This window comes from Etheostoma spectabile, chromosome 18 (genome assembly GCF_008692095.1).
Source record: "Etheostoma spectabile isolate EspeVRDwgs_2016 chromosome 18, UIUC_Espe_1.0, whole genome shotgun sequence".
Classification (NCBI taxonomy): domain Eukaryota; kingdom Metazoa; phylum Chordata; class Actinopteri; order Perciformes; family Percidae; genus Etheostoma; species Etheostoma spectabile.
The window spans coordinates 19,172,718-19,197,838 of NC_045750.1; the positions used below are offsets into that span (position 1 = coordinate 19,172,718).

At 41.4% G+C, this 25,121-nt stretch overlaps 1 long non-coding RNA gene across 1 annotated transcript; it reads left to right on the plus strand.

The window, feature by feature from the left end:
• The first annotated feature begins 15,150 nt into the window (after positions 1–15,150).
• On the plus strand, positions 15,151–24,605 carry LOC116706667 (uncharacterized). Its single transcript, XR_004336293.1, has 3 exons — positions 15,151–15,250; positions 16,688–16,692; positions 24,594–24,605. It is a non-coding gene; the product is annotated as an uncharacterized LOC116706667 (long non-coding RNA).
• Positions 24,606–25,121: the final 516 nt, after the last annotated feature.

A 25,121-nucleotide genomic window follows, 5' to 3' on the forward strand; every position in this document is an offset into this window, starting at 1 on the left:
GAGAAGATCTGGCGCTCCACCAAACTGGAAAATTCTCGTTTAACCTGGCAAGATAGTCTTAAAACGTATAGGAAGGCCCTCCGTAATGCCAGAGCAGCCTACTACTCGTCATTGATAGAGGAAAATAGGAACAACCCCAGGTTTCTTTTCAGTACTGTAGCCAGGCTAACAGAAGGTCACACCTCTACTGACCAAGTATTCCCATAGCTCTTAGTAGTAACGACTTTATGAGGTTCTTCAATGATAAAATTATAACTATTAGAGAGCAAAATTCACCCAGACCTGCCTTTAACTGGCTTATCTCTAAACTCAGGAACGTTAAAACAGCTGTAAACCAGATACATGTTTTGACTGCTTTGCTTACTTGATCTTTATCAATTTAATTCAATTATTTCTTCATCTAAGCCATCAACCTGCCTCTTAGATCCCATCCCGACTAGGCTACTTAAAGATGTTTTACCATTAGTCCAACACTTCACTACTGAATATAACCAATTTGTCTTTATTAACAGGCTATGTACCACAGAACTTTAAAGTAGCTGTAATTAAACCTCTTCTGAAAAAGCCCAACCTTGATCCAGATGTTTTAGCCAACTATAGACCTATATCCAACCTTCCATTTCTCTCTAAGATTCTTGAGAAAGCAGTCGCCAAACAGCTGTGCGACTTTCTGCATAGCAACAGCTTATTTGAGGATTTTCAGTCAGGATTTAGAGTTCATCATAGCACAGAGACAGCACTTGTGAAAATTACTAATGACCTCCTAATTGTAATATATAATCGAATATTGTTAGGGAGTAGTAGTTAGTCACATAGTTTTCAGATTTATCTAACATATAATCAAGAATATAATAGAACTAATAGGGAGACTTGGCATACAGCCCGATCCGGTTGGGGAGAGTTCTAGCCCGGCCGGGCTGGAGCTCTCTTTACCTCGTCTCTCTTGGTTTTGTTGTAATAGTTTTAGACAGCTGGGGACTTATTTTGATACACTGAGCTCCTCTCTCCTCTATCTTTCCATCTTTTCATTTATGTGCATCCATGTCCCAGAAATGCTTGTTACTAACCTAGCTCTGGGGAGTCATTCCCCGGAGTCCTTATGTTCTTTTTTCCCCAGCATGTTCCCTTGGATCAGAGAGGCTCCGAAATCAAGGTAGCAGCTATCGCCATGGTCCCGCTACACGTTCTGTGATGCCATGTTCAACTGCTACACTGCGGTGCCCTCAGTCTCACGTCCTGCTACGTCCTGCTGTGCCTTGTAATGCCGCACAGCGTCCTGCTATGCCATGAACTACTACAAAGAACTGCTACAAACTACTAATTTTTTCTATTTTTGTTATTGCCACTCTTCATTCTAACCCCAACGGCCCGTCAGACACCGCCTACCAAGAGCCTGGTCTGACCGAGGTTTCTGCCTAAAAGGAAGTTTTTCCTCGCCACTGTCGCGCTGTTGCTTGCTCTGGAGGAAACTAGAACTGTTGGGTCCTTGTAAATTCTGGAGTGTGGTCTATCTGTAAAGTGTCTTGAGATAACTCTTGTTATGAATTGATACTATAAATAAAATTGAATTGAAAATTGAATTGAATTATGTCCTTTGGATTTCTTACAGGTGAAGTTGTTGTTGCCCATAACACGCTAGCATTCTGCTAATAAATTCTGATTGGTCAGTGAAGTACTGATTACGACCAGAGATCCCGCTTGATGGCATCCAAAGCGGAACCAGAATGTCAGAGTGAATATTACGGTCTTTCAAACATTAATTCAATTCAATTCAATTTTATTTATAGTATCAATTCATAACAAGAGTTATCTCAAGACACTTTACAGATAGAGTAGGTCTAGACCACACTCCAGAATTTACAAGGACCCAACAGTTCTAGTAGTCTCCTCCAGAGCAAGCAACAGTGCGACAGTGGCGAGGAAAAACTTCCTTTTAGGCAGAAACCTTGGACAGACCCAGGCTCTTGGTAGGCGGCGTCTGACGGTCCGGTTACATTAGCAGACTTCTTTCTAGCAAGTGTGTCAACAGGCAGAGTGTAACCTGTCAGCTGTTGTTGATGCCTCGAGAGAACAAAAGAAGTGACTCAGAGCTCGCCATGAAGCAGTATCTCTGGCCGTAAGATGGGTATGACATCATTGACATTTTAAAATGCTTTTTAGGACTAAAATCCACTTTAAACAAATCTAACACCCACCAGGGTGTATTGTCTTAGCCTCCCCTTTCGAATGCAACATTCAAATTAATAGACCAAAAATCCTATCTGAGAAAAGTGGATTTTGAGGGTTATAGCTCCATAGAATCCTATTCATTCTGCACTTACCTGTGATCCCCCCCCCCCTTATTAGAAATTGTTTGGAAAGCTTTGAGTCCTTGGCACACCAGTATGGTGACCCTGAATGACAATATGCAACATTTCATAAAAACAACAGAAACCTTTTTGAAGGAACAACTCCAAATTTTCTTCTGTGCAGGTGCATTGGAAAATATCCTCAACTTGGAACAAAGTAAAAAGAAATCTGCACTCTCCTCTTGCTATAGCATCACCCTGAATTTACAGAAAAGTAATGTTTCAGTCCCTCTGGACCTTCAGCAAGAGTATCTCAAACAACAAACACAACCGGGCTTAAATATATTTCGCCCCTGGGGACACAGAATGGGAGAATGCAGGATTTTTTTTCCTTTGTTTCAAAACACAACAGGAAAAGTAAAGAACAAGACCCACATTTGGGGAGACTCAAACAAGAAACGGTAGATAGGTATTGGAAAATGATTCCTCGTCGCTGATTGGATGGACTGTCTGTCAAGTCCTTCTTCTTTTGGATTTCTAGCAGACGGGATGTTTTGCAGCACACTGCCCAACAATATGGATACAATTGGATCTTTATTTTTTGGGTAACCTTATAATCAGAATCTTCTAAGAGAAGGTGAGTTTTTACGTCATTGTTCAGTGGTTTTCAGTGATTCTTAAGGTCCTGGCCGCATCACTGTTGCGTAAATAATGTAGCACACCCTCTTGTAGGGCTGGGCAATATATGGATATTATATTGATATCGATATATGGGGCTAGATATCGTCTTCAATTTTGGATCTCGTAATATTTTGATATGACATAAGTGTTTTTTCCTGGTTTTAAAGGCTGCATTACAGTAGTTACAAAATGATGTAGTTTTCTTACCAGACGTACTAGCACCAAAAGTCAACCCTGCTACAATATCAATATCCATGTACTCAGTAAAACCTGTTGTGATATTTGATTTTCTCCATATTGCCAACATACCCTCTTGTGTAACATTGCTTAAGTGTTCTCTTATATCAGAAGCTTAAACCCTGTTGCAAAACTGTGAGCCACAAGCTGTCTGTAGGAGGGAGAGCTATTTATATTCCCAGTGTGTGCATTTAGCCAAAGCTCTTATTCAGCGTGACCGAGAAGTAACACAGATGCAAATAAAGTTCAACCAGTACACCAACACTACATGACGCATGACCTGCAGTCCCTTACAAAGATATCAATGCATTGGTTGTCGTCCTTTCATCTTTATATTAGTCAAGTAATAGTTGAATATTCGCAGGATGTCCTCCTTGAAAGCATGGTGAAATTGTTCCCCGAGCAAAGTGCAAAGAACTGAAAAGCTCTTTGACATAAACCTCAAAAATGAAGCTTATATTATTAGGCTTGGCAGAGCCCCAGCCATCAAAGCGAGGATGGCGCTGACTAATTGAGCAGACAGATTAGCGGTGGTCTGACACGGCCAAAGAGTACTAAAGGAGGACTGAGGTAGCACTGGTTGGGAGACAGCTGCCTGGCACAGACCTTAGTAGAAAAGTATCCGTCATCACATGCGTACTGCTTGTTATGTATGATCATCAAGTTTTAATGCGTCTTACATTCCAGTTAAATCTTTTTAATTTGCCCTCTTCTAACATAACTCTTCTTGCACATGACATTGTATATTACTATGTAACGAATTTGCTATTGTTGGCATTTGTAGACCCAGGCTGTCTACAGAGATCATATTTTTTTACAGTGTGTTCTGGGGACAGGCAGCTAGGAGATAGTGAGGAGATGTTTTTCAGAGTGTGTTCTGGGGACAGGTAGCTAGGAGATAGCGAGGAGATTTTTTTTACAGTGTGTTCTGGGGACAGGCAGCTAGCAGATAGCGAGGAGATGTTTTTTACAGTGTTTTCTGGGGACAGGCAGCGAGCAGATAGTGAGATGTTTCTTACAGTGTGTTCTGGGGACAAGCAGCTAGCAGATAGTGAGATGTTTTTTTTACGGTGTGTTCAGGGGACAGGCAGCTTGCAGATAGTGAGGAGATGTTTTTACAGTGTGTTCTGGGGACAAGCAGCTAGCAGATAGTGAGATGTTTTTTTACAGTGTGTTCAGGGGACAGGCAGCTAGCAGATAGTGAGGAGATGTTTTTACAGTGTGTTCTGGGGACAAGCAGCTAGCAGATAGTGAGGAGATGTTTTTACAGTGTGTTCTGGGGACAGGCAGCTAGCAGATAGTGAGGAGATGTTTTTTACAGTGTGTTTTGGGGACAGGCAGCTAGCAGATAGTGAGGAGATGTTTTTTACAGTGTGTTCTGGGGACAGGCAGCTAGGAGATAGTAAGGAGATGTTTTTCACAGTGTGTTCTGGGGACAGGCAGCTAGCAGATTGTGAGGAGATGTTTTTTAACAGTGTGTTCTGGGGACAGGCAGCTAGAGATAGTGAGAGATGTTTTTCACAGTGTGTTCTGGGGACAGGCAGCTAGCAGATAGGAGAGATGTTTTTTACAGTGTTGTTCTAGGGGACAGGCAGCGAGCAGATAGTGAGATGTTTTTAACAGTGTGTCCGGGACAGGCAGCTAGCAGATAGTGAGATGTTTTTACAGTGTGTTCAGGGGACAGGCAGCTAGCAAATAGTGAGATGTTTCTTACAGTGTGTTCTGGAGACAAGCAGCTAGCAGATAGTGAGATGTTTTGTTTACAGTGTGTTCAGGGGACAGGCAGCTAGCAGATAGTGAGGTGATGTTTTTACAGTGTGTTCTGGGGACAAGCAGCTAGCAGATAGTGAGGAGATGTTTTTACAGTGTGTTCTGGGGACAGGCAGCTAGCAGATAGTGAGGAGATGTTTTTTACAGTGTGTTTTGGGGACAGGCAGCTAGCAGATAGTGAGGAGATGTTTTTTACAGTGTGTTCTGGGGACAGGCAGCAAGGAGATAGTGAGGAGATGTTTTTAACAGTGTGTTCTGGGTCAGGCAGCTAGGAGATAGTGAGGAGATGTTTCATGGAGCCCCTGGCAGAGTGGTACAGACCCCTGGGGGACCTCACGCCACAAACTGACAACCACTGCTATAGGTAACCCTGTTCTATGAATCCCTTGGCTTTCTCTATGTAGACAGGATTACCTTCAGCATTGCAGCTATTGAAGACAGGCACTTTACATTTCACAAGAACAGATTTGGTTCTTTGAAAAAATCCTTTTTTTTTAAACCATTTTTCCTATAAATAACCAGAACATGAAACAATCCAATGATTCCCCTGGACCTAGGAAAGATTTTTATTCAGCAAATTCACGTACCTGCGAAGGACACATTCTTTCCCTAAAACAATTTAAAAGGGGCAATTTCTGAACCGGGGAATGCATGAATAATAGAGCATATGCTAATATGATGCTAGAGAACGAGGGCTTATCTTGTTTTATCCACACTGTTAGAGTGCCTCCGTTACTGCTGCTGGCTGTTTGTGCTTTGCCAGAGGGGTCCGTCTTTAAACTCTTCATGAAGATCTTCCACTGACAGAAGGACTGAAAGAGACATCTCACACACTGCAAACATGACCACATTCACAGATGTTTTGAAGGGAATACATTATGCAGCTTGTGTGTCTTAGTTAGGGCCCTCTTACCAAAATCCACCATGCCTCCACCATGCCTCCCGCTCTCTGTGTTGTGTTCCCAATCATTGATCTAATAAATTGCAAGCAGCTACAAGTGATTTTTGCATTGGTATCAGACGCTGTGAGACACTCATCAAGCGTCATTATTTTACGAGTTGGGAGTGAGAACTATTGCTCTGCTACATCTGCTACTGCTGCTCTGATACATCAACACTGAGAGCTGATTGACAGCAGCACAGGCATCAAATTCACAGCTAATAATTATGATCCACTCTTAATGAAGATGTCCAGAGCAGGTACTGTGCAATGCCTAGTCCAGTGCAGCAGGGGGTCTTTACACTGGAACAACTAGAGGATTTATGGTCTTTGTTCCTAGATAAATAATGTGTCATGTAGGCCCATACTGTATGTGTTGCTTAGTCTCAAAATCACATTGGTCACACTCTGTGCACACTGTGCATCTTCTATTTTCACCATCTATTATAAAGCCTTTCTCTGAATTGCTTTTCAAGTCCAAATTTACAGGCAGACAGTGTGAAAATAAATATCTGCAGCGATAAATATCCTAGCATTCTCTTTCTTTTCCCTTCATTCACCCAAATGCTGCCATAATGGTTTCAGTACAATACACCGAGGTACTGAAAGGTACATCAACCCACTTAGGTGTCACATCACGCTTTGAATCATTTATAGATGAGCTGTTTGTCTCATCACAGAGAATATACTGATTCAGTGTGCTGGGAACTGCAGGCAAGAAAAATAAGAAAAGGGTGGCCCCTTACACTGCTGGAATATCTGAGCACTTCGGCTCAGAAAGGAGACTGAAAAGACCTTCTTTATGGTCTTCACTATTTATTTCATGAGAGCCACACTGACAGGACAAAGTTAATAGGAGAGCCACTTTTACTGCAAAGTATATCAAAAGTTCCTTCCAGTCATAAATAGCCTGTCTGCTTATCAATCTGCCATCCCTGAACATATGCAATATGCAATTTGTGTAGATTAGCCCATCATGTACCTAACCATTCGAGTTCACATTCATCATGAATGGACATGAGCTGGACAGACGTCCAAATTGGAAACTTCAGTGAGTCAGTGTTATGGACGGAAGGGCAGAGCAAGTTTAAATATCTTTTCTAGTCCGTATTTCCATCTTGTAATGCCATTGTTTTGGAATTTTTTTATATATATGAATTATCTGTATTAGAGCAGACTTAGGGTTATGTCATAGCCCTGCTTGTTTTTAATGATTTTATGAAATATCTGAATACCTGGATTGACTGTACTGCATATTGTTTACTACCATGCGAGCCACAAATTATAGCTGTTACCCTGCTCTATATCAACAACAGGTCAAAACATCTCAAAGACTCAGCTAAATTCTTTAAAATCTGGCAACCTTTTTTAAACCACATAGAAATATTACAGTTCTACACCTCAGTGAAGCTGACTTCCCTTGTTCCAACTTTTTAACATCGAACTCTGCACCTCTCATTCTCTTGTTTTTTGACTTACACTTGACTGGACTGTGGTACTAATTTAATCATCCCTGTTATATAAGCTGAAGACCATGTTATGTTTGTTGTATGCATCTGTTTTATACATTTTTGCACAAGTGCAGTGACTACATGCATGTGTACTTGTTTGTGTTTTGCAGTGTGTGTGCATGTGTCCTGTGTTTTATTTTCTTTTTTCACATGCAAATAGCGCTGTGCCGTTGCTTGAGGATGATTGATGGAAGCAGACTTGCCCAACCCATGATTGGCTGCAGCTGTTGATTACCGGATATTTAAAGAGGAAAGATGGCGGCCGTCGGGGGGGGGGGGGGGGGCTGCAGGCATTCCTCATCCTCCTCTCCTCCCAACCGGCCACACTTTGTTTTTGTTCAGTTGTTCGATTAGATACTTTTCGTTTTAGTAGGTGGACCACCATGTGTGTTTTTTTAGTTTTTCACCTGTTTTCTCAGTTAGTGAGGTAAGTCATTGTTATTCTTTTGGCCATATTTTGGTTCTTTAGATTAATATCTTCCTTTCTAGACCGTGTTGTTTTGTTTGTTATTTTAGTGGTAGGCCACCCTGAAGCTTTGTTTAAGTTACATATATCTGTTTAATCATAAGTTATATATAATGTCAAATAAATACATTGTGACAACAAAACAGGTTTTGTGGCTACTTGAAGGACGGGCAAGATGGAGCCTTTCTTCTTGTTCATGATACGTCCTAGGCCCTCCTAGACTGGGGCGTAACAAAGTATTTAGGTCTTTGTGTGTGGATGTATGTATGCGTACATAGGTAGCTATGCACATATTTAAACTTGGCTTCTTTTTATACATGCTTCATTGTCCCTTTTGATTTTGTTTTAATAATTACTATTTTTATTTATTTTTATGTATATATTTAGATACTTTTATTTTTGTCCTACATACAAATCACAATAGCACTGAAAATTGTCGTTCTTGAAAAATTGCTAATAAACAGAGTTTTGAGAAAAAAAAGGATAACCTCTTCACATTCATTTTGGAGACGCCTTCCTCCATCCCTTTTAACAGAGGCCATTTGTATGGAGGTGGAAAAGAGGTCCCTCTGATACGCAAAAAAAATCCTCTTGAGCAGGCTGCCCCCCAAAATGGTGACGCTTGACATTCCTCACAGCAGTGGGAATGTTGAAAATCTGGAGATTACATCACTTGTGAGGCGCTGAAGGAGATAATGAGAGAACTCCCCATCAGCCAGGCTAAACTGATCACTATGAAGGTTCAGTCTGGGTTCACCCTGCCAAAGGTCTGACCGATGACACCCCCTTAAAACATGAAGGGAGTCCGAAAAAGCCCACTGTCTCTTATGCATCTAAACTGGGGTTAGAATCTTGGGGTTGAAACTTTATTTCACTAAGGGCTCCACTGGAAAAATTGGAATCACATCAAGAGCAAGACTGTTGAGCGTATTGCTTTTTATTTAATCAAAAAAGACAAATATTTTGATTGTGTTATTGCATTTCTCATATGGCCTTCCTGCGTACAGTTTGGTCAACACAAAGCCCCACAAAGTCAGCAAAAAAGTTCCTAACCATCATGTTATCACATTATATACAATATAAAAGTATGAAATATCAATAAATGGTAAAGAAGAAAAGAAAACTTGAAAGAACAATGAAATTCTGACAAAATATTGGCCGTTGAAAATAGGGGCCTCAGATTCACTACATGGTAGTTAGTTTGTGGAAATGTAATTAATTGCAAATATATTCTGTAACAAGCACACCAAAAGCACAATATGAATTCAAATAACAAGGGCCTACATAGTTATTATCCTCTTATAACTCAAGTTATCAGTTTTGAGTTTGTATTGTTTTGAGTGATTTTGAAAGTGATACTACCTCTATATACATGTCTATATACTGTAAAAAAATAAAAATAATAAAATATACAGTATATATTCACAGTTTCATTTATTAAGACTGAAACAAAGGCTGAACTGAACTGAGTGTAACTGGTAATAGGAATATCCAAACAACAATCCCAAGCACTTAAAAACCAGAAGACTAGGAATTATCAATACACCAGGAACCAAACTGCAAATGGAGCAATGCAAGGAATAACGCAGGAACGGACAAGAATGGTACTGTGAAAAACTGTGAAAAAATGACAGCAAAACAGGGAACGAATTAACAAAATAAAACCACAACATACACATACTTACATACACTTGTAAAAAAAAATGTGCAGATGAAAACATTTCTCGATCTCACTAGAGGTGTGGACATCACTCAAACCCAACGTCTCTCCTGCATTACTTCATCAGGACTGGGAAAGCGCTGCTGAACCTGAGAGAGGCAGCAGAGCAGCAGCGGTTAATCATGAATAGAGCTCTTGTGATGATTGGAATGGCTGTCACGGCTTGTGTTGCTCATATTAACTAACGGGGTGAGAGAGAGGTCAGAGCCACCGACTTGCCCAGGTGATCCCAAAATCTGTGCAGTCCCGACACACCATCACAGGGTAATTATGAAGGTGGATGGAGAACAATTTTGGAACCTCTTCTTTTATTTTTTAATTTTGAGGGAACGTTTTTTTTAGGGCATGTCGCAGCGTGTTTCGCCACAGCACGTGCTCGGATAGTGGGGTTGTCCAAAAGCAGGTTGGCGGATTTTCATTGAGACGGGAGGTGGAAAGACAGGAGCTAGCTGTTATCCTGTGCTCTGCAGTCGGAGCTACCAGAGAGGCTTAATAATATCCCAGAGGCACAGATGAAACACTTTCTCCACAGTGGCTGTTTACTGAGGAGGGTGTTTGAAGTTGAGCTCAAGATGTCTTCATTTTGGTACCAGAGGAATGTTCCAAGAGGGAAAAAAATTGTAATTCAGATAGAGAGCACGGGGAGAGAAAAAAGGAAAGAGGGGGGTTGGAGCAGACAGACAGAATCCAAGCGGGGCTTTCTGCCCCTGTGCTACATATAATTCAAGACAGGAAAATGCAAGTTGACTCATCTGCCACTTTCATATTTTCATCCGTGATATCTTAAAAAATCTGTTAAACCGCTTTAAACAGGGGGGTTAGAAACCCCTTCAAATTAAGCAATGCCTGCTGTTGGCAGCAGCAGGGCCATTATTTATTCATATCAGTCAGCCGGCTCTTGCAAAACTGCACTACAAAGATCCTAGAGTTTGGAAATGTCCAGTCCTTTTTCTACCAATCTCTAGATGTTTGCTGTTGATGCCGAAACAGCACAAAGGATTATCGATTTGTCTTTGCACAGAAAGATAACATTTCAGTGTTGTAGGGAAAAAAAAGACACAAAATATACCCGTGTCTGCTAATAATCTCCTGAATATACACACCATATATAATGTTTCAACGTTAGAAAGCAGTGTTCTGAAGCTTTGACAGAAGGGAACCGGGGCTGCCAACTTTTGATTATTTTGCAGTGAGATCCAGTATCGGGTCAGTGTGCAATTTATGAGTTGGCCCTCTGTGACATGCCCACCGCAGGAATGTTGTTCAAGACGTTCAGTAGCCAAACACACAGTTTTAAAGCATTTACAGACGAAAAGCCAAGTCAATAATGATGGTCAATGATGAATAAGTATGCATACCTGCCCACCTCCAGACACCATAGCCTAAATGTTGTCCATTAATCACCTTAAGTTTACTTATAAAGTTTAAACTGTGCAAGAGTGAAAACATCCTTAAATTTAGCATCCTGCTAAAAGGGTGTCTGGAGAATTTAGTCAATCTCGCTGATTTCTGTTTGGTGTTTTGTGATGATTTCCGAAAATGTCTTTTTGACAATTTCCATTTGATGAAATGAAATCCTGCGATGGAACATAGCTGCATGAACAGTTAGATCAATTGACAAACATGAATGTGTGATTTAGTTGATTATGACAGCAACAATGTCTTTATTCTACCACATGACAATGCTGATTTTTCAACCAGCTGTTCTGGCATAAATGCAGCCAGACCATAAGTGATACTCTACTGGAGGCATTTTCTCTAAACTAACGACTCACTTTACAGCCACCTGCAGGCAGCAGGTTTCTGTTCCATCTGCAGTCTCTAACTGGAAAGATGATGTCACTGTCAAGCCACAGTTTTGCACGGCAGATCTGCTTGATATACTTTGAACGAGCGGAGGAAGGTACGCTCCAAATCAAACATGTCCTTTTGATTCCTTATTATTATTCCTAAGAGTTTCTTCTGCTGGGGGTCAGCGGGCGTGTTAGGAGACAGACACACTGACAACACTTCACACATCTCTACGGATACATGCAATCACTTACAACTTTTACAGCCATTAAATGCCTGCTACGAATGCACAACACAGCCATTATCTGCCTGTTAATGACTCAGAATATGAAGTAAAGATAGACTCATGAGATGTAATAAACTTCTGACCCCCGCACACGCATAGCTCTTTAAAGCCGGCTGGCCATCCCACTGCAAACAGCATGGCCGTGTTTTGATCTCGTTGGTGTTGCTGGACTCGTCACTGGCCCGCAGGTCCACGGGCCCACCGGGAAAACTCCTACTACTCCAGATGGCCAGTTTGCCACCAGGCCTGACTAATTACAGTATCTACTGTGTGCAGATAGTTATAAAAGGACGTTGATCTGGCATAGTTAGTTTCTGGATCAGCATGAAATGTTTCATATGGCAAAACAAGAGGGAGGATGTTTCCAAAATAAGCAATAGTTTTTAATCAAATGCCAGTCCATAATAATTTTAAAGGGTTGTTTGACCCAAAATACAAAATCGCATATTTTCTCACTTACCTCTAGTGGTGTCATAACCACATGAGTGAGATGGTTTCATAATGTAACAATAATGTATCCTTTATTTATCCCGTTAGGGGAAATTACAATTTTACACACGTTACACACAGGCCTGAATTACACACACATGCTCAGTACCTAAAAATGCACTAATGGTGAGATGTCAGGGGGCGCCCTGAGCAGTTGGGGGTTTGGCGGCTTGCTCAAGAGCACCTTGGCAGTGCCCAGGAGGTGAACTATAACTGCAGTTTCCAAATATAGCTATGCTATGATTGGAAATTGTTTGGAAAAGGACAGTCATCTTCAAAGAAAACAACTGGCAGGTGATTGGATGAGTCTATCACAACAACAAACAGACACACTCCTAAACCACGCCGTAGCTGCCAGTAGCTCCTCACCTGATGCTGATTGGTGCGGTAAACTGTTCAGACACTACACTCTACTGAAAGCCTGTGTGTAATGCCTTTTTGTTTTTTTTCTTGACCACAGCAGAGTATTTACAATTGTAATAATCTGAGATGATTTTAATGCGTAATGCTTTAATGCTTATATGGGCCATAAACACGAGGAGCTGATGCGTAATTGAAGCCCAACGATTAATTCATCATCCAATGGGATATTATCGCTGGAGAGATATGTTGCTGCAAAGTCAAATACATGTTTTTTTTAAATAATATGTGCACCACAAATGAATAGAGCTATCTCAAAACCTTAACCCATGTGCCCGTGCCCCTCAAAGCACCCATCTCTGACACTGCGTTTAACCAAAACCTAACCCTGCCCCTTTAACTAGTTTGAATAGGAAACGTAATGATAAACTAGAGCAAAGTATAGTCTACATGAGTAAAAGTCCAACTTATCACAACTACTAATTAGGAAAAATGCATGACTGCTTTTCAGTGTTAACGGTTCAGTGTTTTTTATTACACTTAGTAAGATTCACAAAAAAGGATCACATGTCTCTTTGAAAAACAGGCATCTGATTAAGTTTGCTTCAGCAGTTTGTGGGCTGACTGCTCCAGCAACCGCCCCATCCTTGCTCAAATAAGCACTAATTGGGATGGCCATCAAAGCGAAAAATAGCAAGGTTCACTCGCTATCTCACGGGGTATTGAATGTGATCAGGGTGTTTTGTCACCGCGTTATTAGCCATGTGGTGGTAAAAAGCTTTGTGGCTCCAGAGAACATAATGAAAGGCTGTGGTTTTTAGTGAGTGGATGAGACGCAGGTCATTGCCAAGATAGGCCTCTGCGGTGCTGCTCAGAGCGTCAGACATCCTGGCATCCTCTCCAACAGTACCAGGGTGGGAGGGGGATTGGGGTGTGGATACAGGAGGGGATGGGAGAAGCAGTCAAACTGTCAGCGTGGTCGTAAAATAGCTACGGCAGAGGCAAAGGACACCATTCACTAACAGCTGACAGTGACAGCTCTCTGCGTCTCTTGAGGTGAGCTGAAGGAGGCTGCCGGCCTTGGTGCTCTGCTTCAATGTCCTCCACGCTGACATGCTGAATATTCTCAGATGCATTTATTTCATCTCATGGCCAACACACTCTTCACTTAAAAAAGCAAGTGCCTCCTTTCTCATTTGGAGCAGTATTTATGTCTGTCTGCAGTCACAAAGGTCAGTGATCAGTCAGTAGTCTGCATCAATGACAATTCATTTACGGGCTTGTTGAGGTGCCGCCGGAGGTCCCCTTCCTCTGTCTTTCTGTTCTAACCTCCGGCTGATTTCTGAGGACTATGGTTAACTGCTCCTCAGATCTCTGCAGGGTAAATCCAGACAGCTAGCTAGACTACCTGTCCAATCTGAGGTTTCTGTTGAACCTACACACGTTCCACCAAAACAAGTTCCTGAGACTATTTAGCAGAGGCACCACGGCTCCGTCCGGCACCTATGTTCAAAAGGCGTAGGAAGAAGTTGAAAACATTTCTAGTCCTACCAACTCTCAATTTTCATTATTCATGGTGGAAATTCAATTTGCATCCGTTAGAGTCGGCTGGAACAAATCAACTGTTTTAGGCAAAAACAAGAACCAAATATTCTGGACAGATGAACCAAATAACCATAGAGCCACATACAGGAAATAACCACTCATTAAATCGTCCAGCTCATAACCATTAAATATTTTGTATCTGAAGAATGTTTTTAGTTTGGATAAAGTGTTAGATTTTTGTAGCTCATTATTACAGTTGTTCCACAGACTGACCCCCTCGTTGTGATGCAGACGTTTAATATTTGTTCTAATTTGTGTTTTTTTTAATTAACAAATTTCTCTCAGTGTGTGTTTTCTCTCAGTTAAAACCCCCTGCAGGGAGCAGGTCATGTTGGAGATTAGAGATCAACCGGTGTGAAAGCACTGACCAATCAATAATCGGGTGATAACAACGTCACCGTTCTTAGATTAGCTGGAGTTTGGTGCAAGAGGTGGGAGAGAGAGAGAGAGAGAAAGAGAGAGAGAGAGAGAGAGAGAGAGAGAGAGAGAGAGAGTGTGTGTGTGTGTGTGTGTGTGTGGTGCACTCGTAAAAGTTAAAACATGTTAAACCCGTTGATATTCCCCTGATGGGTATCTTTATGACAGATATAGATTTTCAGCGGAGGAAATTGCGTGCCGTGTGTTGCCAATGTGCACATCAGAGATTTTTTTATTTGATCTCAGATTGCTGACCACTGCCGGGGTGGCAACTGAAATAAAAGGCTAAAGCAACAACAGTTTCTGGAAAGCACAAGTGTATTCATGGTCAGATCTGATAAGAGTTGATTTGCCAGCTTTCCTTCCTGTTTTAGGGGGCAGTGATTGTATTGCATTTTGCCTGTGAAAACCGTGTCTGTGTTCTTCATATTTATTTAAGATTATCGTTTGCTCTTCTTATGTGAAATATGCAGCTCTGGTAGATGTTTGTCATTGGTTGTAATGTGCAAACCCCGCCTCTTTTATGTGAACACGCGTCGCTGGATTGGGAACCCTGGGTTGGTAGAACTAGTTGATTGGGATTCATTGTGTCACAGTTTATGCCAGGCTGCAGTTGTTAGGTTTGGTAAAGCCGGGTATTGGAAATAAATCCAGGGGATGTTGATCTTGCTTCGTACTACTGACCTCTGGTCTCTCTAACTAGGCACACCTGGACTTCATCTCGTTTACCACCTCACACGTTAAAGCCGGGTCAGGGCTACACTCCTGTGCCAGATTATCTGCTTGCAAGTGATATAGTTGCTCTTCTTTTCCTAAGTTTTCTCGTCCTCTAGCTTTTCTAGTTAGCTACAAAGTTCAAGTTTCATAGTTTTTTTTGGGATATGCTTTTCTCTCCTCCTGGACATACCTCTGTTTTCTCCATTTACACAGTCTCCAGTGATTCTTCAGCTCATTCCACTTTCTTCATCTGCCCTCGACTGCCACCATCTGCCTCCAGCCAGTTTCTTAGTTTTTTTATTAAACAAACACCCTTGAAACCTTCTCTGCCTCTCGTCTCTGCACTTTGGGATGCCAACTCAAAAAACACAGACATAACATATCAATCAACAACAACCTGTTAATTAAATTAAATATGTTATACATTATATAAATATAATAAAAATAAAATAAAAACTGTTAAGTCAATTCAGTTCTTTATATAGTCTGTCATACTCCGGTCATAAATCACTAAACTTAAGGTAAAAGTTTACATAATATGATCATAGAGAATCGAGAATCGTTTGTATCAGTTTTACATAACATTTGTCATTTCTATATTTATTCAGTACATATGCATGTCCTACACTTATGGAACTATTGTATATCCTGCACTTACTGCTATTGCACTGTCTGGTTAGACCTAAACTGCATTTTGTTGCCTTGTACCTGTACCTGTGTAATGACAATAAAGTTGAATCTAATCTAATCTATGGTAATAATCTTAATGCTAGGTCCTTTTTAGTTTTTCTTCTAGAGCTTTTGGCAGTATCCCACTTCCTTTTTCATATACAACTCAGCCCTCATGTGACCTAAGAACAGGAGCTCAGTCACATTACAGTTTTACATAACATGTGTAACAAAATCATTTTATACAGGGATTAGTGTGACAAAATAATCTCAAATCAAGGTCTACTTACTAGCAAGTGGAAATGCTCCAAAAAGCTAGTAAGTGGTCCTTGAGTTGAGATTATTTTGTCATTCATACTCATGCCGAGGTCAACGTCTTTCCTGCTCACACACCCACTATCTGTTCTCTTTCAGATGGAACATGGATTTTTATTTCTTCACTTATCTATTTCGACATAAACATCTTGTGGCCTTCCTCAGTGGGGTTGCTGTTGTCATGGAGACTGTTGCTTGTTTAATTAGTAAGTTGTTTTTGTGAAGTGATTTAATTCCATGTGCTTTTTTTCTCCTTTTAGCATCATGTACCATGGACTTGTCGAAATCAAAGCATGTTTTTCGCTGCATTGATCCTGAACTCACCAGGCCTGTCAATGAAAAACGAGTCTATGTATAAATCAGTAAGTAAAGAAAAAGAAATCACATAATAAACTTACTCTACTCGAGCCAATGTTTATATGAAGGAGGGGTTTTTCCCATAAAAGCATATATTTACTAATGTTTGCTGAAACATAAAGTTGTTTTAGTAAATGACTGACTTTTTTATGATACTACATATTTGCAAGCCACTTTGAAAGATTCATGGCTTATAATCTTTATCCCATGAATAGAGGGGACTACGTAACAGGATGCCAAGCACACTCAACAAATTACACCTAAAATGGTTTTGCAGAGAAATGTTATTTTGTGATAGCCAGGCAAGGGGAGTAAACTGGCCTCATCTGCTGCTCTGTTGAATTAAATGGGTTAAGAGTACTTCAAATAAATAGGCAAATTGTAAAGCGCTGTGTCCAGTATGGTAGAATAGGCGCAATTTAACAATTTAGACAGCATGAGATCCTGTACAACATCCATACTGGCATGTGTTATCCAGGGTGTGACATATTTTTGAAATGAGAAATTCCACAGTGAAAAGATGGTAAACTCAACATTTGTCTTGTTAAACATGGCTGCGCAGCAGGTTTCCACTTGACGCTCCGAACATGTGATACCTCTCTGCAGTAATGAGAGGCTGTCACATTGTAAGATCGCAAAAGCATTCCAAAACATTAATTTTCTCCTCAGACTCTCCTCCATACTGCTCCCTCCAGTAACATGTATACATCAATGCAGGACGCCTCTGCCATTACACATTTTCACAGTATTAATTAAGGAAAGAACATATCTTTATTTATAAATCAATAAGTTGAGGCAGACGTTTTTCAAAGTGTCCTTGTTGCCAGATCCATTTCCTTCTAACAGCTTAATGTCATTCCATCTTGGGGGATTTATTGGCACTTCTCGCCTTTTCTTCTAAGACGCGTCCCTTCAATACATGTAGAGGGACTCCAGACAGAGAATAGCTCCTTTTTGAGCCTCAGCCAGATGATTGATGGATGTAGGTCTTTGCTGGGAATACGAATGGCAGGTTTTGATTCCCGCTTCCTTTGGGATATAGGGGGGACTTTAGCTATCATGTCACAAAATGATGCAGGAGAGAGACACACAGGGAGAGATGGAGTGGTGCTCAGAGAGGGACACAGAGGAAGTACACAAACCAGTTGTGTGCATGTGTATTCCAACAAATCTTATAGATGACTGCCTAACATCTTCCCTGGAATACTAAAGCTCTGTAGATTGCTTCCTGGCAGTCATTGTTTCCATTTATTTAGCATACTGTGAAAATCTGCAAGTTTCCGAGCCGTCAGTGTGTTTAGGTAATACATTACTGTATCTGCTGTCAATGTCAGGTAAATACTTGCATGGACACATTTAAAAAGTGGATCTGACTGATGTGAGATATGAGACATGACTGCTGAACAGGACACACAGTAGGAACATCTGGAAGGGAATCTGACAACTGCTTGTGGAAGCTACTGTTTTTATATTTCATTGATTATGGAAAAATGATTGAATGCATCAGAATCTCAGGAGTAGGAAGGTAAATGATAAAAAAAGAAGAAAAACGCATCCACCTCCAGTTTTATCAGAATTAATTTTGTTTAATGCTAATAAACAAGTTTAAATTATTACTCTTTAATTTGGCTGAACTTAAAGGAGCATTCCACTGGTTGGAATTCAGTTCATTCATCATAAGGTGTACTACCCAGTTAATATCATTTCCTAATAGATCATCTGGGTTGCTTCCGAAATCCCAACCTAACATGCTATTTAGTATCTAAAACAGTATGTGACATTTTTTAGTATGTATGTTCGAAATTTTGGAAAAAAAACAAAGATACATGAATTGCATACTATTTCTAGTGAAATATAACAGTATCCAAACACTAGACACCATGCATAAGTATCCCCCAATGCAATGCGGTAGTAACAACAATGATCAAAACAGACAGAAAACCGAGGAGCTCTGTAACATCAAAAACACTTTCATTTACATTTCTACATAAAAAATCTGGGATTTTCTTACTTGCGACTGTTGGTCTGGTGGCATTCCTTTTTCAGGGGGGATGCAGTAAAACACCAAATCACTCTGTGAGGCTATTGTGATTGATATAGAAAATGAGTTGTATTAGCATAAGCTGTCTGATGTGGGGTAAACGCAGTCACAGCCGTGTTTGACCTTTGTAGTTTTAAAAAGATATTTCTACAGTAGGAAGTAGGAAAAGCACAGGGGTAAATAATAAAAATGAAATGATGGCTGAATTCTATTTAGTTGCTTCAGTTTTAGGGTCCTGGGCTCCGTTTCAGAAAGCAGGTTTAGTGAAAACTCTGAGTTTTCTGTTTCAGAAAGGGAGACTAATCCAACCTGAGAGAGAGGGGGGACTCCAGCCCGTTTCAGAAAGAGAGGTAACTTCATCTCAGAGTCAGTTACTATGGTAACTCCAGCCCGTTTCAGAAAGAGAGGTAACTTAACCTCAGAGTCAGTTACTATGGTAACTCCGGCCCGTTTCAGAAGGAGAGGTAACTTAACCTGAGAGTCAGTTACTATGGTAACTCCAGCCCAACTCATATCAGCTGTTCTGGAACCAAAAACTCAGAGTTTCCCATCTCAGGGTAAATAGACTCAGGGTTGGACTCTGAGTTTGTTCAACCTCCTGAAACGGGCCCCTGGGGCCTGTTGCACGAAAGTAGAATAAAGATATCCAGAATAAGTGAAAAGCGCAGCTTGACTTAGTGAGATCTGCTCATCGCGGCTTAATCGGTTGCACGTTTGCCGAGCCAGGATGAACAGGTGGAGCTATGTCAAGCCAGGTGTAGATAGCCAGGATAAGTGCACGTTCACGGCTTTCTCAAATAGACCACGGTATCGATCACAGATTTACTGATGCAGAGATGAGAAGACGCATGCGCCAAATGTTTCACCCAATGAGCAGCATCTTCTAATGGAAAATAACGAGGAGGGGAAGAATATGGAAAAAGGGAAATACGGCTCTTATCAAACGGAGAAAAAAAGCCCAACATAGCGGACCCTACTGAATGTGTGGGGGTTTAAAAATATCTACTTAGCCTCAAAAGTGAGCAGAGGGAACAAATGTTCCTCGGGAAATGGACCCTACGGACTTTAGGCTTAATTTCAAACCCTTATTCACAACGTGAGAACATGTTTTACAACCATGCACAAATCTCTATAAGCTACATCTAATTCTTTGTGCAATTAATGTTCATACAGAACAATCAGAAAGGGACAACAACAAGAAAAAAAAGTAAATGACTTCAAAACACGCTGTGAACATATATGTAAAACAATATTCGTGTTTTTTTATTCTTCTGACAAGTGACCGCACCAAAATAAAAAGATTAAGAAGCATTGTGGTGTTCCCGGTGTAATGAATGATAACTACACTACATACGTGCTGTATATAGGCCACGTTATTAGTCCGGTGATGTGAGACTTATTGAGAAGGTTATGAAACCAATGTAAGCTATAATAAAAAACAATAGGCCCACTTATTAAGGAGTAACACAAACTACCCTTTATTAGAGAAGGACAAGCAACAAGAAAATGAATCATGAATGTATTGGTCTCTGACCAGTCTGCCATTATCATCTGGGAATATCGCTACATCAATATCGTCACACACACTTAATCTCCGGAGCGCGTCCTGTAACCTGAAGCTGAGAGCACGGACGCTGCGCTGCTCATCTCTACTTTTACAGAGAGAGTGGACACTGACACAACTCGCAAGTCTGCTGGCAGGCAATAGCCACCGGCCACCGGGCACCAGGCACCGGCCCCCGGGCACCGGGCAGCAGCCACCGGGCAGCAGCCACTGGGCAGCGGCGGCCACCGGCGACCGGGCAGCGGCCGCACGCCAGGCAGCCTCGACATAGTACCGTCCCACCGGGAAAAGTCCCACTCCACATCAGGGTGCCAGTGCAACCATTTCTAACATCTAAACAGCTGTAGTAGGGTTTAAATCAAACTCGCAAAAACAAAAGTGACAAGTAGGCTAATGCATGTTAATAAAAATAAAGCAGAACACATTCAGAAGACAACGCAATAACTGTTAAACACGTTTATTTCGGATCAGACGGCAGCTGATTTGACACATGAGACTCCAGGATTAATCTTAACCTTAGCTGTTAGCCTGCTCTGGACCAGGCTAGCCGCAAAGAATAAATCTCCATGGTTACTTGGCTGGGCTTAATTCAATCTGGTTTCATCCAGGATAACTGGATGAAACCAGTATAATATCCCGGCTTAATCCCTTATCCTAGTTTCGTGCAACAGGCCCCCGGTGTTGTTCATGCTGGCTCCCCGTAACCCACTCAGGACTAGAATAATAATACTACTAATAATAACTATTTGTTTAGCACCTTACATATAATTGCAGCTCAAAGGGTTTTACAATGTGATATTAAATCAAAATACACTAACTAAAGAAAAAATCCACACACAGTACCTGGAAATGACAACACTGTCACGCCCAGTGGCAGTCTGGTGTGTGTGTAATTGTGTAGTGTTAGTTTTCTGTTTGTCACTCTCACTCTCCCCAGTATGTGGACACGCCCCTCCTGCTCCTGCTGCTCTCGCCACACACCTGACAACAGTTCCTCATCAGCGCACCTGGAAGTCATCAGCTCATCAACCACCTATAAGGACCAGCCTGTCAGAGCGTTAGCTTACCAAGCTACGTGTTACCTCCGGCCTTCATGCAGCACTTCCTGTCTTGGTGTTATTGAATTTTTGACCTGACTGTTCCATGTTCCCAGAAATACTCACCTTCGGACCCATCTACCAGTTCTGTCTTGCCTCAGACCCAGCATCTCCTCTGCCGACCCAGCTGTCTCCAGAACCAACATCTCCACTGTCTGCTCTGCCATCACCGGACTTACCAACACTAATGCCCCCCCCCCAGCCTGCTTCAAACCCAGAGTCTCACACTAGCCATTGACTTTCATTATTCAATAATCAGATGATTTTGGCACCAATTCCAGTTTCTGCACCTAATTTCTGTTCCAACCATGACACACATACATAGAAGTTCATATGAAGTCAATAAAAAGCAATGAAAACAAATGGATAAATAGGTGTAACTGGCAATCATAATGTTATTGTATTATTTCTGTTTGTTAAGTCTTAAGCTACTCTTCCTGGGGTCTCTATTATTTCATAACAATACTCCCTAAGCTGGAATACATAAATCCATTACATTCATACACACACCGCATCAAAAGAACCGTAAACACATGAAATTCTACATCAAAGGTGCAACAAAACAAATTGATGTACATAAAATTTATTGTCATAACAAAACAACACGCAATACATGAGACAACACTCAACACAAGCCCCAAACCTGTCTAATACACACAGCTGCTCCCATTATGTCTTTAGTTCACAATAGACCTGAAAATGATTCATCTAAGCCATTTCAAATCTTCAAGATGATTCGGTGAATACATTTTTATCCATAGCATACTATACCATTTGTTGTGTAAATAAATACAACTTTAACAATTTTATAAAAACAGAGTTTATCCTTCTCTAAATTGAAATTGTTAATAATCCTGTTAAGGCAAACAAACTACATATGTGCAAATTACCCATGATAAAAAGTCTTTCTGGGGAAAGTAGGTGATTACGTCCATTCAGCAAACAGGGTAAAATATGAATTATGGCTGCATCTATGAAGGTTTGTTTCACCGTCTATTAATCAGTTGATTATTGTCTGAATGAATGGATGAGTTGTGTAGTCTCTAAAATGGTGAAACATGTGGATCAGAGTTTTCCAAAAAGCCCAAGACGACATTCTCAAATGTCTGTCCTCGACTCAAAGATATTCCGTTAACTGTCACAGAGAGAAAAAAGTGGAAAGATATTCACATTTAACAGACATTAGAGAAGTCTGACCTTTTTCATTCCAAAAAGCTGAATAATTGACAACCAATTGATTGATCTTTGCATCTCTAATACATTAGGGGCAAACACCAGGTTCTAATACAAGCCTGGTTGTCTCTGCACATGAGGTTAATAAAGGTCAGTAATGCTAAGTTTTTCAGAGTATTCCTCAAAGGTTTTGTAAGTCTTTTGTCCTTGCCGGCTATGGATCCACTCGCCAGCAGCATTGTGAGCTCTTGAGCAAATATTGAGGAGCGGACAGATATTGTCACGCTGGTTCAATGGCTTGATAATTGACTCAGAGAGACACAAGGTGACAGCCAAATGTGTGCGTTTCGCACGCGGTAAAGTCATCGTCACTTTCACACAACGACCCAGAGCCACATTTTGTTTTCATCACCGCCTACCCCAGCGTTTGTAATCATTCCTTCTTTCACCTGCTGCATTCCCGCATCGGCCTGGGAAGCAGGGGAGAAACAACGTGATCGGCTGCTCACTCCCAACTCGTAAAATCCGGACGCTTGGTCAGTGGCTCTGAGCAATATATACTGACACAAAAATCACCCTTAAGTGTCTGTATGGACCGGCAGAGCAGCAGCTCGACCGCGGCGGTGTAAGATGACGTTGTATTAAGAGAGACAATGATAGAGAGTAGTAGGAAGGACCCAAAATCCACATAAAGGGGTAGGTTGGGGGGGGGGTTGATGGGTCAATCAACACAGGACTTTCACCCAGGAGACTGGGATTCATGTCCCCATTCTTGTCACTGAAATGTACATTTTGTTACCCCACCCACCATCTTTTCCTATACCCTACTTTACTGTTCTTGTGCCACATGTCATTTAAAAGTACGTCCTGACCCAGAGCGTCAAAAAGCAACACCAAGAGTCCTGACCAAGCACGTCTAAATATGACTCCAAAGGTCTAGACTTGGAAGCCTGGAAATCCAGACCCAAATCTGAAGGATAATGTGTTATCTGCCCAGCATGGCCAGTGGAGGGACTTGTGGGGCCAGTCAATACTGTGTAAAAGCTCCATTTAGCACTGACGTGCCTGCGAGACAGGGCCTCCGGAGTAAGGAGAGGGGGCGAGGAAGGGAGGGGGGGGTTCTTGAGATGCTTGCCTCTGACAGAGATGGATGGTCTAAGGCTCCACAGCCAGCAAGGACAAAAGGGACACCCAGCCTAGTTGGCCTCCTCCGTCGGCCCGCCCAGAACCAGCCCTCTCACGGGCTCCTGAGCCGAGGTGAAAATGAAATTACTGCAGAGGAGAGAAGTGGTGGAGAAGGAAGACAGAGGGGGAGGAGGAGGGGCGGGAACGAGCCGAGTATTTTGCTGATGAAGTCGTTTCGGGTTTTCCGACACTGTGCGTTTTGTCACCACATCAGAGCGGCTGAATTATTCATCACGGGAGACCCAGCAGAGCTAGTTGCTGTCCATTAGATACACGTTTTTCCCAGTGGCTGATGGGAGTGGGACTGCTGAGCGACACTACCAGATTTCTTTGATCTGTAACCCGGCTTTACCATCAGGAACATGGACAAAGTAACACTGTTCATTCGTTTTTTTAAAGTTTCTCTTCATTCTGGGGTAGAAACATGTTTCAATATCTTTGAAGTTCAGATTATCCCATTTGATGATATGAGAAGTAATTACCCATAATTCCTCACTGAACTTGTTTTTTGAAGTGTTCTCCTTTTAGCAGGCGTTTTCACACCCATAGTTTGTTTGCTTTGGTTTGAATCTGTTGATGAGTTTTTAAACTTGGAGAGATATTCCCTTGTTTGGTTTTATTTCACACATAGAAAAATCCAAGCGTACCAAAATGCGTCATTACACATCCCGCTCCGTCAACTTATTGGTTGGATGTGTCTGGGGCGACAGCAAGAAAGTAAATACAAGAAGAAGACCCTATGTTCTGGAGTAGTGCATCTTTCTTTCATCTCGATGTTCAAACCAGCTCAGTTATTTAAATGTTTTGGTGAGCAACGTTGCTACGTCCTCTGCTCTGCTCTGCCGGTGTCTGTCTGGCTGGTTTGACCATGGAGATCCGAGTGACGCGTCTGTTTCTGTGAGAGAAACATTAAGGCTGCTACAGTTTGCTGTTCTGCCACATCACAACATTTGGCTTATTAATAATCTTAAATAATGGACACAGGTCCAAATTTTCCCCCGTCCATGTAACCCCACCTGTAATGCTCATTCTAATGCTTAGATTGTTTCTTTTATTTTGATACAGTGGTGTTGTAGTTCTTTCTGTCGCTAAATGTCGCAAATATAATTCACTGTATTATGACTGCAAATGAAACCAACAAGCAACTTATATTGCAGCCAATCAGCTTGTGTATTTTTCCACGAGTGTCTTTTAGATTGTACCACAGGCTACAGGGAAGTGCAAGTTTAGGGATACAAGGCTAGGGTTAAGTCCGATACTAACAACATATTTGAAGCCTACTGCCTTTATGCAAAAAGCAATTCATTTTGTGAATGCATTTCCTTTTCTTTTCTTTTTATGTTGTGGTTTAGGATTTAATTTGACTTGGTGAAACCGGCAGAAACCCTGAAAGCGCATCAAGGGGGAAAACCAACTCTAGTGCGATTCAACCAAACTAAACG